The sequence below is a fragment of the Oryza sativa genome, chromosome 4 (genome assembly GCF_034140825.1).
Source record: "Oryza sativa Japonica Group chromosome 4, ASM3414082v1".
Classification (NCBI taxonomy): domain Eukaryota; kingdom Viridiplantae; phylum Streptophyta; class Magnoliopsida; order Poales; family Poaceae; genus Oryza; species Oryza sativa.
Window position 1 is genome coordinate 34,616,245 of NC_089038.1, and position 13,159 is coordinate 34,629,403.

The 13,159-nt window shown below is 42.0% G+C and overlaps 3 long non-coding RNA genes across 3 annotated transcripts; 1 reads left to right on the forward strand and 2 right to left on the reverse strand.

The window, feature by feature from the left end:
* Positions 1-2,487: 2,487 nt before the first annotated feature.
* On the forward strand, positions 2,488-3,938 carry LOC112938684 (uncharacterized). The gene is made up of 3 exons (XR_003241874.2): positions 2,488-3,084; positions 3,501-3,593; positions 3,674-3,938. It is a non-coding gene; the product is annotated as an uncharacterized lncRNA (long non-coding RNA).
* Positions 3,939-4,182: 244 nt separating this feature from the next.
* LOC136356388 (uncharacterized) lies at positions 4,183-6,097 on the reverse strand. Its single transcript, XR_010741146.1, has 2 exons — positions 5,805-6,097; positions 4,183-4,402 (listed from the first exon to the last, which is right to left on the reverse strand). It is a non-coding gene; the product is annotated as an uncharacterized lncRNA (long non-coding RNA).
* A 4,205-nt stretch (positions 6,098-10,302) lies between these two features.
* Positions 10,303-12,372, reverse strand: LOC136356389 (uncharacterized). The gene is made up of 2 exons (XR_010741147.1): positions 12,066-12,372; positions 10,303-11,939 (listed from the first exon to the last, which is right to left on the reverse strand). It is a non-coding gene; the product is annotated as an uncharacterized lncRNA (long non-coding RNA).
* Positions 12,373-13,159: the final 787 nt, after the last annotated feature.

The window sequence follows — 13,159 nt, forward strand, 5'->3', positions numbered from 1 at the left end:
TAGCTCCGCCCCTCCACCGTGACAGCGGCAAGGAGGATCATGGCGAGAACAACCGTGCGAGCCATAGTCGTTGCAGCCGTTGGTGCTCACGTACCTTACGTGTGGCTTGATGATGCAAGGGAAGGCGCGCACGAGGTGGATTTATACGTGAGATGGTGACCATTTTTGGTGGCCCTATGAGAGCAAGTTTAATAGTATAGCTAACTATTAGCTCCAAATCACCTATAGCCAATTTAATAGCCAATTTATACAATAGTTATCTATTGTCTGGTCCTACCTGTCATACACACATATATCTTGGAGTCCGTACTGTAGCTGGCTATAAATCTATAGTCCGCTGCTCTTCTCTCTTCTCTTTTGTCTTCATAAAATATGTTTATAGCTGACTTATAGTCTGCTATTGTACCTGCTTTGACAATGTTGTCCTTTTTTATGTGCCCTGCCAATGAATTCGACGTGCGGTTGTTGTTCCCTTGGATCCGTTTTGGTCATCGTGATTTCTCTCTAATTTAGGCAAGTAGATGATGCATGCGTCTAGTTTGTACGACTGTGGGAGTATACAACATGATCTCACAATAGAAAAGGACAAATCGTTTTGATCTCTCGGGGGATGTTTCCTTGTTTGTATAAAAATAATTCAATTAGTTATGAAAAATTCTTAAAAATTTTGACAATATTTATACAATATATGTATGTACCATACCATAAAATCTTATGCCTATACTTGAATTTGTCTTTTTTTTTTCAAAACGTGTAGGTCAAATTTAGAAAGTGATTTTTGGTGAAGTGATAGATGGCAATGCACTCTACATTACCTTTTTTTTATATAAAAAATATAACTATTTGCATTGATTTTTTTTATAAAAAAGATACACGACGGGACATCCCCTTGAGGGGTTAGAACCTGTTTCAATATAAAAAGAACGTTAGATCTATTTGGTTGGGAAATTACCAAAGATGTGTTCTTTTCCATGGGTTCCCAACCCATCTCTCTCGTTTTCCGCATGCACGCTTTTCAAACTGCTAAACGGTATACGTTTTGCAAACTGCTAAATGGTATACGTTTTGCAAAAAGATTATATAGGAAAGTTGCTTTAAAAAATCATATTAATCCATTTTTCAATTTTTTATAGCTAATACTTAATTAATCACATATTAATCTATCGCTCTGTTTTCTGTGTGGAGTGGAGGGGCTCCCAACCCATCCAAAAGAACATAGCCAAAGCCATACTTTAGTTAGAAGAGAGTAATCTTGCCACACTTTTACGTGCCAATGACATGTAAAACTCATGTGATAAGGAAAAAGTCTTGTCACAAGTGTGGCTCGAACTAAATGGATGTCGAATCGATCAAACCTGTATAACTTGAGTTGTGTGAGTTGTGGCATTACGAAACAAATTGTATTATTGACTAACACATGAAGTACCTTATGTAGATTATGTATTTGTTTGCTTTTTAGGCAACTTAACTCGAGTTGTAATTCATTTTGTGGTTGGTTGCTTCCTATGTTACGAAGAAGAAAACGTGAGTGTTCAGCTGATTGGGTTTAATACCTAACTATAAACCATATCATATGATCATGTATTGTCAGGGACTTTGTAGGACATGAATCTTTTGGAATACTTCTCTATATGCTCCTTTAGAACAAAAGAGCGGATCGTTGAAATTCCTATGGAATGACCAAATTCGTAGGAACATTAGTCGAAATCTAACATGTGTTCCAAGCTCTTGGAATTTTTTTGTGTCATCCCCCAAAGTTGTGTATTGTTTTTCCATGAAACATCCAAACAATACAAATAAACAATTCCTAATTTTTGTATTCGTTAGGATTACATTAACATGTGTTAGCTACCTAACTACCAAGGAGACAAGAACGAACCCATTCACATGATCAAGGATCGTTTTGTCAAGACAACTAAACAGTGGCAGCGTGCGCAAAGCTTGCCCCTTGAGAACCATCACGCACACGTAGTGAGATGGTTTCGGTACGAGTGTTCAACTGGGGTGTAACCAATGCCATTGTTTGGAAGCTGGAGGCACAACATCCTCCCTGAATATTGAATTGATGTAACATCCTCCCTGAATATTGTATTAATCCTTCTCCTTTGCTAGGTACATTAGTTTGTTATTGCAAGTTTAGCTTGCATGTTCCTTTTGTAATTATGTATCAGGTTTTAGATTAACATTATATTTTTTCCGAATAAGCTTTTGATAACACTATAACATACCATTTGAACAATTGGAAAAGAAAACCTTCATCCAACTTGAGTCCCGCTCCGGTGCTTTCTACTTGGAGTAGAAATTAATCCGAACCGTTGATCGTATTTAATTATATGGTTGAGATTGAGTTCTACTCCCACCAAATTTTATGGGAGTAGAAATGTGGAGGGATATATTTGTCCAAAGGTAATAATTCGCGTAGGGTATTATCGTAATTTGTTTTTATCTAACTCTTCACCCTCTCTCTCTCTATCCTATCCTAATCGATGCCATTCTCCTCCATCCCCGCCTCCGTCGGCGTCCATCTCCTTCGCCGCCTCCGTCGCCGGTCCTTCTCCCTCTCCGCCTCCGTCGCCTCCAGCGCCATCGGCATCTCCTTCCCCTCCAGCACCGTCGCCTCCCCCGGCCTCACCGCCTTCTCCGCCCCCTTCATCGCCGTCCGTATCCCTCGCCGTCGCCGCCTTGTCCGCCTCCTCTTTCACCATCCGTCTCCTCCGCCCGCGTCGCCTTCTCCGGCCCCCTCCGTCGCCGTCCGCCTCCCCCGCCCTCGCCGCCTCCTTCGACGCCATTCTGGGCCTCCCGTTCACCTCTATCGTCGCCTCCGTCGCCCGTCCATCTCCCTCGCCGCGTTCATCGCCTCCAGCGCCCTCGCGGCCCTCTGCCCCATCCACCTTCTCTACCTCCAGCGACCTGTGGCGGCTGCGGCGTACGTGCTCGGCGCCTCGGCAAGGGCGGCGGATCCACGATGTGCTGCTTGTATGGCAGTCCGGCGGAGGAGAGGCTGATGATGCAACGTCGCCCTCATCTTGATGTTGCCGTTGATTGTTCATCCCATCTCTTCGGCTGCTACTGGTTCGAGAACAGGTAACGTCCTGTCCCATTTTCTCCCATCACTTCCTGATAAATGATACAGTAATGTTGTAGGATCACTATTAGATCCTCCAAAAGTAGCAGCCTGACGCGAGCAAAATTCAGTTTTAACACCAAGTAGTACTTCATAAGCACAACCTGCTAGATTTCTACTGAGGTTGTTGTCCCAACTATACAAATTTGAAATGTGTCTGACAAATGTTATCAAATCACCACATAGATAATTCTTCTGTGACCATTAGCGAGAGATGATTTGCGCTTGTGCTTCATTCTATTTTAGTTGATGAGCAGCTGACAGCGGTTTAAATGGTTATGATTTTGCTTCAGTAAAATTCTAGTACTAATTCTGGAGTTCTCTATACTTCGTAAATTACACACAGATCGATTTTTATTTGATTCGTTGCTTGCAGAAATAGTTCCACTCCCTGTGCTACATCACATAAGTCAAATTTCAGAAGATACTACTAGTTTATAGTGGTTACGGCCAGCATGGAACAGTTAAGGTCCATAATTTGTAAGGCTCTGCAGATCATTTTATTTTGGAGGCTTTCCAATGTGTATAATTTTCTTTTCATTTTTTCAGCCATGCAGTGGAGCTCCAATGGTGAGTTTGCCTTTCATTGTCTTGTTGGAGATTGCACGTTGGAATTACTGGCAAAAGTCATGCTTCTTGCATTCAAGAGTTGTATCCTGTTCTGCGAGTATGATCTAGCAGCATGGTATGGGGCTGATATTTTATAAAGGACAACGACCAATGTCTGAATTGAAATATATATATATATATATATTGTACTCGCCATAATTTAATGTCTATCACAGAAGCAGTAATATACTCCCTTGCGATATATCCCACGTGGTTTTCTTTGGTAGACAGTGTTCGTGTTTTAAAACAAATGAATAGACAAAGATGATATATATTTGCACTTGGGAGTTGCCATGGATGGTTACTGCAAGATGCTTTAATTTTGTCCATGTCGCGAGGGGTCAATCCCAGTACCACACCACTTCTTTTTTTCAATCATCTAACATAACTGCAACTATCTTTTTTATCTTCACCTAACAGAAATTAATCTGCAATCACCACGGTTAATATATCCTGAAACTTGGCTTGATAGAGCTTTATTTTTTGCTAATTACACCCCTGACCTCCACATTTACATGCATATCACTTAAGAAGTATATAATCATCTGAACAAAGTCTCTGATACAACAAAATAAAACGCTGAAGAAACGTCAGTGGTCCATCCCCAACCTTCAATTGTGTTGATGCTTCTTACACATGCTCCCTCTCATAGCTCCGGCTTGAGGATTACTTCGCAAGTTGCAAACATGTTCAGGAAAGTGAATAATTCTGTGATACAAGTGAATCTGACAGTCGCGGCTGCTTTAAAATCTCATCTCATAATGAAAATATTCTAGCAGTTAAAGAATATATATCATGATGATTTATGAGAATTCTTGTGGACATACATGGACAAATTAGTAATTAATACTATAAGTTAGAAACTATATGGAACTGCTCCCTAAAAAAACAACTCAGGAACTGAGTTTCTAATTCAGAAATGTTCCCTCAGATAAAAACTCAGGAACTGTGTCAACGATCCTAAAATTGTGAGTATTTTCTTTTCAAACAATACTTTTAGATTTTTAGAAATATACCATAACAGAAATTAACAGTCAAAATAGTATTTTATACATACTCAAGTTCAGAGATTCAGTTGAATTGTATTTTATTCAAATAATATTATAATAGCTAGCACATTACATCTTCAGAATTAATATATACTCCAATATATTGCATCCAGCCCGAATCAAAATTCAGCATCCATCCATATCAAAGTCACATCCGATAAATCGAATTGGAACTTTGTATACAACGCTATACATGCAACTAGTAGCAATAGCATTAGCATGTTCCTCTTCTTATGCGGTTCGTTTCAAAAAAGCAGGTTCCTCTTCTTATCAACAACGAAGAAATCAAATTCGATTGAGAGCAAACGCACAAGTACCATGATGATCGAAAATAAATACTAGCTGTTCGCTTGTTCAGTGGGAGGAGGAGATCAACGCGGATGTGAACGCGGTCGTCAGGGCCGAAGAAATCGGCATGGCCGTGGTCGATAGGGAGGAGATCGGTGCAGTGCAGATGCGCGTGGTCGCCAGCAACGGAGGTTGGCACGGCCGTGGTGGCTAGACAGGGATCAGCGACATCGACGGCGGGAATACCAGGGGTGGAGGATGGCAGGATAATCGAAGTCACCGACGGGGAGATAAAACGGCGGCGGCAGGATGAACGCCGGCTGATCGAAATGGGCACCACCACCGGAATCGAGCTGTGCAGGAACGGACGGCGGATGGATGCGGCGAGACGGTCGGAGCAATACGAGACTTAAAAGAAAAGGAAAGCGCAAATACCCAAATTACCCTTAAGCACATAATTAGTAAGTACTAATATACCCTTCCAAACGGATGGTTCAGATCATTTCTACTGGTAGTAGAATACTACGAGTAGAAAGCACCGTAGTCAAGCTCCATCCAACTTATATCAACTCATCATGTTGCATGATTAACATGATCAATCAACAACAGAGGTAATGATAAACAAAAAAAAATAAAAATGAGGCTTTGTTAGCCTTAACAAAGGATTTTTGGCATAGATATGCTTGGTCAATATTCTAGGGATTAAGAATCATTCACTTGGGCTTCATTCTTACTCGTTCAGGCATCAGCGGCACTTGGAGACGGGGCAGATGCACTGCTGGACTCTTCCGCGGGACCTGGGGCTTCCGCCGGGCCTGCCGGGCTCTCGGCAGGTGCTTCGGAGGCCAACAACACCCTGGAGGTGGTGGTGACTGTGGAGGCTTCCGCAAATGGCGCCACTGCAATCGCGGCGAGGAGGATCACAGCGATAACGAGCGCGCGAGCCATGGCCGATGGAGCTGCTTGTGCTCACGTACTTGCCTTTGGTTTGGCGATTGATGTGATGGATTTGCTTCGCTTGACGTGTGGCTAATGATGCAGCAAGGTGCACACAAGGTGGACTTATACGTGAGTCGGTGACTATTTTTGGTGTGGCACTTCGACGTTGGTATCCTTTTTTAGGAGCTCTGGCTGCTCGGTCAATGGATTTAACGTGTGGCCCATGTTACCTTGGATTCGGTCTGGTCATCGTGATTTCTCTCGAAATTAGATAATCAGATGATGCATCCATCAAGTTTGTGTAAGCAAGGGAGCATGCGACACGATCTCACAATAGAAAAAGAGAAAGTATTTTGATCCGTCGAGGGGATGCTCCCTTATTTGCTTAAAAAAATATTCAAATAGTTATAAAAAATTCTCAAAAATTTTGCCAACATTTATACGATATATGTGTGCCATTCCACAAAATCTTAGGCCTAAACTCAACTAACATGTTGAGATACAAAGAAGACATTCATCGCATGAATAATAATGGTACTATTTATACTAGAATTTGTCGTTTTGTTTCTCAGTGTGTAGGTAAAATTTAGAAATTGATTTTTGTGAAGTGATAGATGTCACTGTACTCTCATTTTTTTATAGAAAAAAATACAACTATTTGCATTGATTTGTTTTTCAAAACTAGCTAAATGTTCGTGTATTGCGACGGAAATTAAGAAAGATAACTTAATTATATGTTGTAAAGCGGTGAAGCCTAGTATTATATACACATAATGGATCAAAACTATACATATTCTACGACTATCCTATACTCTCCTTTTTTTAACTATAATTTGCTATACCAACATATATTATATTAAAATATAATTTGATACTATTGCTAGGTCCCACATGTCAGTTGGTAGTGGTGGAGGTAGACTCACTGCCACTCTACTACCACCACCTCTGGCTTTTAAAGTAGTAGAGAAAAGGTACATGAGGCGAACTCCCTTAAGGGATTAGAACTCATTTCCATAGAAAAAGAATATTCAAGTTTGTTTGATTGGGAAATTGCCAAAGTGTGCTATACTTTTTCAGCTAACGTGCCTAACATGTGGCAAACAAAATTAAAGCCATACTTTAGCTAGAAGAGAGTAATCTTGTCGCACATTTATGTGCCAATGATATGTAGAACCTATGTGGTAAAGAAAAAAGTCTTTTGATAAGTGTGGCTCTTACTAAATGGACATCGAATAACCTGCATAACTTGAGTTGTGGCATGGGAAAACGAATTGTGATAATGACAAGATAGGGAGTACCCTATATAGATAATTTTTTTTTTGGTTTTGACCGAATTCAGGCTGTAGTTTCATTTTGTGGTCAATTGCTTCCAATGTTATGAAGAAAAAACATGAGAGTTCAGTTGATTGGACACCTAACCATAATCCATCTCATATGTTTCTGTATACTCCAGGCTCACTTTGTAGGATATTAATCTTTTGAAATACTTCCCTATATTATGCTCCTTTAGAACAAACAGAATAGATCAGGGCCAAGTTCATAGGAACGTGAGAGGAAATCTAACATATGTTCCAAGCTCTTGAAAAATTTTCTTTGTACCATCCTTCAAATTCATTTATTGTTTTTCCATGAAACATCCAAACAATACAATGAAACAATTCCTATATTTTTGTATTTGTTAAGATTACGTTGACATGTGTTAGGTACCTAACTATCAAGGAGACAAGAAAAAACTCACTCGACACGATCAAGGATCTTTTTGCCAAGGCAACTAAAAATTGCAGTGTGGGCAAAGCTTGAGCCCCCCGCCCCCTCCCCCCCCCCCCCCCTCGCGGGAGAATCGTAGTGCACGCGTAGTGAGTTGGCTTCGGTATAAGTGTACAACTGGGGTGAAACCAATGCCATTGTTAGGAGCTGGAGGTGCAATAGCCTGCTTGAATATTGAATTGATCCTTCTCCTTTATAAGGTACATTAGTTTGATATTTATGTTGCAAATTTTCCTTGTAAGTTCCTTCTGTAGTTCTGTAACTGGTTTCTCAATAACATTATATTTTTTCTGAATAAAATTTTGATTAACAATATAACATACCCTTTGAACAACGGGAAACGAAGATCTTCATCCAACTTATATTAAATCATAATGTTGCATGATTAACATGATCAATCAACAACATAGGTAGAGGTAGTGATAAACAAAAAAAAATAAAAAAAATGAGGCTATGTTAGCCTTAACAAAGGATGTCTGGCATATATATGTTTGGTCAATATTCCAGGTATTAGGAATCATTCACTTGAGCTTCACTCTTACTCATTCAGGCATCAGCACTTGGAGACTCGGCAGATGTGCTGCTGGACTCTTCCGTTGGGCCTGGGGCCGGCGCAGGCCCAGCCGGGCTCTCAGCGGGCGCTTCGGAGGCCAACAATACCCTGGAGGCGGCACTCACTGTCGAGGCTTCTGCGAACGGCGCCACCGCGATGGCGGCGAGGAGGATCACGACGAGAACGAGCGCGCGAGCCATGGCCGATGCAGCTGTTGGTGCTCACTTACGTGCCTTTGATTTGGTGGATGATGGATTTGCTTCGCTTGATGAGTGACTTGATGATGCGAGTTAAGGCGCGGGCGAGGTGTATTTATACGTGAGTCGGTGACTATTTTTGGGGGGCACTACGACATTGGTTCCTTTTTTAGGAGCTCTGGCCTCTCGGCCAATGGATTCGATGTGTGGCCCGTGTTACCTTGGATCTGGTATGGTCATCGTGAATTCTCTCAAAATTAGACAATAAGATGATGCATGCATCTATTTTGTGCGAGCGCCGGAGCATACGCCACGATCTTACAATAGAAAAAGGAGAACTGTTTTGATTCCTTAAGGGGTTGCTCCCTTGTTCATTTAAGAAAATATTCAAATAGTAATAAAATGTTCTCAACAATTTTGAAAAAAATTATGCAATATACATATATCATTCAACGAAATCTTAGGCATAAACTCAACTAACACGTTGAGATACAAAGAAGATATTCACCGTATGGATAGTAGTGGAATTGTTTATGCTCGAATTTGTCTTTTTGACTCTCAATATGACAAATTTAGAAATTGATTTTTTGAAGCGATAGATGTCACCATATTATCATTTTTTATATTAAAAAATACAACTATTTGTCTTTTTTTAAAAGGAGGTACAAGAGGCAAAATCCCTTAAGGGATTAGAACCCATTTCCATAGAAAAAGAATATTCGGGTATGTTTGATTGGGAAATTTCCAATGTGTGCTATACTTTTTCAGCTAACATGTCTAACATGTGGCAAACAAAATTAAAGCCATACTTTAGCTAGAAGAGAGTAATCCTGTTGCATATTTATGTGACAATGGCATGTAGAGCCCATGTGATAAGGAAAAAGTCATGTCACAAGTGTGGCCCTTACCAAATGAATGTCGAATTCGATCAAACCTGCATAACTTGAGTTGTGGCATGGCGCTTAGTAGATCAACCACAGAGTTCGTGTGCTTGGGTACTAAAAGCAACTAAACAGTGGCACCGTGGGCAAAGCTTTACCCCCCTATGGCTGAGTTCGGTACTCCCTCTTCCCAACCCACCTCTCTCGTTTTTCACACGCACGCTTTTCAAACTACTAAACGGTGTGTTTTTTGCAAAAATTTTCTATACGAAAGTTGCTTTAAAAAATCATATTGATCTATTTTTTAAAAAAATTAACTAATACTTAATTAATCACGTGTTAAAAGGCTGCTCCGTTTAACATGGAGGAGGGATGGGTTCTCATCCTCCTCTGCCGAACACACCCGTAGTGAGGTGGCTTCAGTACGAGTATTCAATTGGGGTGTAACCAATGCCAGTGTTAGGAAGCTAGAGGCGCGGCATCCTCCTTGAATATTAGATTGACTCAACATCCTGCATGAGTATTGAATCGATCTTCTCCTTTACAAGTTACTCCATCCGTCCTTAAAAAAAAAAAGCAAACACTGGATTTCCGTGCCAACGTTTGACTGTCCGTCTTATATGAAATTTTTTATAATTAGTATTTTTATTGTTGTTAGATGATAAAACATGATTAATACTTTATGCGTGACTTATCTTTTTAATTTTTTTCATAATTTTTTCAAATAAGACGAACGGTCAAACGTTGAACACGGAAACCAGGGTTTGTGAGACGGAGGGAGTACATTAATTTGATATTACCGTCGCAAGTTTAGCTTGCATGTTCCTTCTGATTAGCATTATATTTGTTCCGAATAAGATTCCGATTAACAATGTAATATACCATTTGAACAATGGGAAACAAATATCTTCATCGAACTTATATTAACTCATCATATTGCATGATTAACACGATCAATCAACAGAAGAAAGCAATAAAAAATAAAAATAAAAATAAAAATGAGGCTCTGTTAGCCTTTATGAAGGAAGGGTAGGACATATATGCTTGATCAATGTTCTTGGGATGAAGAATTATTCACTTGGACTTCATTATTACTCGATCAGGCATCAGCGGCGCTCGGAGATGGAGCAGATTCACTGCTGGACTCTTCCGCTGGGCCTGGGGCCGCCGCAGGCCCAGCCGGGCTCTCAGCGGGCGCGTCGGAGGCCAACAATACCCTGGAGCCACCGGTGACTGTCGAGGCTTCCGCGAACGGTGCCACTGCGATAGCGGCGAGGAGGATCACGACGAGAACGAGCGCGCGAGCCATGGCCGATGTAGCTGTTGGTGCTCACCTACGTGCCTTCGATTTGGTGGTTGATGCGATGGGTTTGCTTCGCTTGGTGGGTGACTTGATGATGGGAGGGAAGGCTCACGCGGGGTGGATTTATACGTGAGGCGGTGGCTATTTTTGGGTAGCCCTACTGTGACGGTGTCCATTTTTAGATGCCTGACCAATACATTCGACGTGTGGCCAATGTTCCCTTCGATCCGGCGCGATCATCGTGGTCTCTCGAATTTGAACAGTCAAACAATGCATGTGTCTAGTTTGTGCCAGAGTGGAGGTATACGACACGATCTCACAATAGAAAATGAACATTCGGGGCTGTTTTGTTGGCATTCCAAAATTGTCAAAGCTTGCCATACTTTTCTAAGCTAACATGCTACGTGATTATGTGGCTAACAAAAGGTAAAGCCACACTTTAACTAGCAGAGAGCAATTTTGTCACACTTTCATAGGTTAATGACACGTGGAAATCATATGACCATGAAAAAAAATCTTATTACAAGTGTGGTATGAACCAAGTAGGTTTCTAGCTCGGCCAAAACCTACTTAACTTGGTGACATGATGAGATAATTAGTGGCAGTTAAACACGCCCTACCTGTTTGTATTTTTGGCGGCCAAATCGGAATATTCGGAACCATATAATTTTCATTTTATGGCGGACCTCTTCCTGTTCGGTTCTTATGAAAGTGTAGGATAAACAAGAATTTAGACTATTTACCATCCAATTCGCACGTCTCAACCTTTTTACCACCAAATTCGTATGCCCTCTATAATATGACATTGGGAGTGCTAATTAGTCTATTTAGTACCACTTTCTCTATTTTTACTGTGTTTCTCATTTCTTAATTCCATTTGTATATTTTTTTAAAATTTATAGACGTTTTTGCCCCTGGGCCCACCTGTCAGAACCAAAGAGAGATTTCTATCTGGATCGAAATCGATCGATCCCTCCAGGCAGCGCCCGAGACCGGCATTGGCGCCGTCGACCCCGAGCTCCACCGGTGAGCGCCGCCGCCGGACGCGACCAACCCCGCCGTCGGGCGCCACCAACCCCGCCGCCGGGCGCCGCCGCGGCACTCGACGCCCCACCACCCCCACCGCCCCGTGCGCCGGTAACCCCGCCGCCGAGCGCCGGCACCCCACTGCCGAGCACCGGCTCCGACCACCGCAGCCTGGCGCCACCGCCCAGGCCGAGCGCCTCCCACTAATCAGTGTGAACCCATCATTTTCAGATATCTATCTACTGTCACTCCTGTTTCTGACGCTATGAACACAAATCAGAAATTCAGGATTCAGAGGAGGCGATGCATTTGCAGGTATCCTGACTGACCCAGTGGGGAGCTTGTCGATGCAGAGAGCAGCAGCGACGTCGGCGTTGCGCACCTCTCCCGCAGCTCCGCCACCACCTTCTCCGCCTCCACCTCCGCCGCCATGATCCCGGTCCCCGACGAGAATTTGGTGCCCGTCGGCGGGGTGGGTCGCGTCCGGCGGCGGGGCGGCAGCGCTCACCGGCGGAGCTTAGGGTCGACGGTGCCGATGCCGGTCTCGGGCGTTGCCTGGAGGCATCGATCGATTTCGATCCAGAGAGAAATCTCTCTCTTTGGTTCTGACAGGTGGGCCCAGGGGCAAAAACGTCCACAAATCTTGAAAAAAAATACAAATGGAATTAAGAAATGAGAAACACGGTAAAAATAGAGAAAGTGGTACCAAATAAACTAATTAGCACTCCCAATGACATATTATAAAGGGCATGCGAATTTGGTGGTAAAAAAGTTAGGGCGCGCGAATTGAATGGTAAATAGTCTAAATTCTCAGGATAAACTTTTGGATTAAAATGGTATGCTTTTCAGACGGCTAAACGGTTCGTTTGGTGGAAAACTTTCTATATGAAAGTTGTTCTAAAATATCATATTAATCTATTTTTCAAGTTTGTAATAATTAAAACTCAATTAATCACATGTTATTAATATATCGTTTTACGTGAAACACTTAATCTTCATCATCATCTCCTAAACATTTAAACACCACATAAAACGGAAGTGTTCGGCTGATTGGGTTGAAGGCCTTACCTGAACTATCTCATCTGTTCCTGTATACTCAAAGGCGAACCGAGTGGAGTGATGCCAGCCAGTGCTGCCTGATCCTCTGTCGGATGCAGGATAACCGATAGAAGCCGGCACCACGCCGCTGACGAGAAACCGCACACGCCAAACGCCCAAAAACGTCCGAATCTGCTCCCCAAACGCCAAAAAACATCAAATTTGGAGTAGATTTAGGATCAGCATCATCCTTTCGCTTATGCTTATATTTATCAGCCAAAATTTAAAATTTCAACTTTAAATTTGAAGTTAACTTTAAGACTTTTCAATCACAATTTATTTTTTCGTATTTGCTTTTAGGTCGTTAAAAACACATGTATAAAAG